The sequence below is a fragment of the Myotis lucifugus genome, unplaced genomic scaffold, assembly GCF_000147115.1.
Source record: "Myotis lucifugus unplaced genomic scaffold, Myoluc2.0 scaffold_13, whole genome shotgun sequence".
Taxonomy (NCBI): domain Eukaryota; kingdom Metazoa; phylum Chordata; class Mammalia; order Chiroptera; family Vespertilionidae; genus Myotis; species Myotis lucifugus.
This window is the reverse complement of record NW_005871061.1, coordinates 10,972,078-10,974,130: the sequence shown is the minus strand read 5'-3', so window position 1 is coordinate 10,974,130 and position 2,053 is coordinate 10,972,078. Positions and strand designations below refer to the sequence as shown.

General features: G+C 38.3%; 1 pseudogene; it reads left to right on the top strand.

Moving 5' to 3' along the window:
* The first annotated feature begins 1,355 nt into the window (after window positions 1–1,355).
* Window positions 1,356–1,776, top strand: LOC111825080 (annotated as a pseudogene).
* Window positions 1,777–2,053: the final 277 nt, after the last annotated feature.

Here is a 2,053-nt window from a genome sequence, read left to right as displayed (position 1 = left end):
TTGACCATTTTTTGATTGGATCGTTTATCTTCCTTTTGTTAAGTTGTATGTTTTATCTGTAAATTTTGGAGATTAAACCCTTATCTGAAACATTATTGTCAAATATGTTCTCCCATGCAGTGGGCTTTCTTGTTGTTTTATTGATGGTTTCCTTTGCTGTGCAGGTTTTTATTTTGATGTAGTCTCATTTGTTTATTTTCTCCTTAGTATCCATTGCCCTAGGAGCTGTGTCTGTAAAGATATTGCTACGACATATGTCTGATATTTTGCTGCCTGTGGAGTCTTGTAGGATTTTTATGGTTTCCTGTCTTACATTCAAGTCCTTTAGCCATTTTGAGTTTGTTTTTGTGTGTGGTGTAAGTTGGTGATCTAGTTTCTTATTTTTTTTTGCACGTATCTGTCCCAATTTCCCAGCACCATTTATTAAAGAGACTGTTTGACTCCATTGCAGAGCATACATGGATTTTGGGTCCATGGGGATCATGGAAGAAATCCCTTGCTGAAACGGGATACCAAGAAAAGAATGTAGTCAATATCAGAATATGCATTATTTTCTTTATTGGTTATGTGTGCCTCTTCTATTCAAAATAATAGTATTGAAATTTCTAGCCAGAATAATCAGGAAAATAATGTCACCCCAATAAATTTAATAATTTTTAAAAAGAGAAATAAAAGGCAACCAAATTGAGAGAAGGAAGTAAAACTATCTCTTCTTGCAGATGATATGATCTTCTATGCAGAAAATTCCAAAGATTCCTCACAAAAAAAAAAATGTTAGAACTAATAAATGAATTCAACAAAGTAGCAGGATACAGGATAAAGGGAGGCATTCTTGACTTGTTCCTGATATATGAAAAATGTTCTGTCATTCACCATTGTGTGTGATGTTTTCTGTGGGTTTTTCACATATGGCTTTCATTAGGTTGAAGTAGTTTCTTTCTATTCCTAATTTGTTGAGTACTTTTCTGAAGAAAGTATGTTGAACCCAAGGTTGTTACTGTGTGAAGAGCTTCCTGTGTCTCCAGCTCTACCCTGACCCCTGCATGCTGACTTGGGAGCCAACTGGTCCTGCTCCTGGCCTCAACTTCCAATTCCAGGTATTTGGGAATTCAGGCCTCCTGCCTAAGAGTTCCCCCTGCAGTCACTCTACAGGACTGTGGCTGTGACCTCTTCCTGCTACTCCAGGCTCTACCCAGCATCAAAGGCTAGGTAAGTGCTTCTCTATGCACTGCATGCAGTTCAATGGAAACAAACCTCTCACGGAGTTTTTAGACAGTCTGCAGGAAAAGATACACCTTCTGAACTTCTTGTCATTATGTGACTAACATTTTCATCAGACTTCCCCTGAAGTATATGTGAGAATGATGTGCACTGCCAAGAAATATGGAATTCACCTTCAGCCCCTAGCTGTTATCTTATATTCTATGATGATAAAATGGAGAAAAGTCACCAGCACATCATGCCAGTCGGTAACTTTTCAAAGTTTTAAAATTGCAACAGAGCTGCTGAACAATTAAAGAATAATCTGCAACACAGAGTTACCTGGAACAAGTGTCACTGAGGCAGCTAGAGAAACAACCATGGAACCTCGGGAAGAACGGAACAAACTATGACAAGGAACTTGCCGAAAGAAAGAACATCATGGGTGGATTTTATGAGACAAATCAGAAGAAGGAGGATGATCCAAATTTTGTTTATGACATTGAAGTTGAGTTCCCACAAGATAAACCACCACAGTCCTGTGACTGTGACACAGAGTCAACTGATGAGTTTTGATACCAAAAACAAACAAAAAAAATATTGGGCTAGCAGAAAATCTTTGTTTATGGATTAGTTCTAGAAAAATTCTGTGTAGGACACTAAATGTACATGTCAGGTAATATTTGGATTGACTGTGTTACTTTTTTTGAAATATCTTTATTGATTTCAGAGAGGAAGGGAGAAGGAGAGAGAGATAGAAACATCAATGATGAGAGAGAATCACTGATGGGCTGCCTCCTGCATGTCCCCTACTAGGGATCGGGCTTGCAACCCAAGCATGTGCCCTTGATCG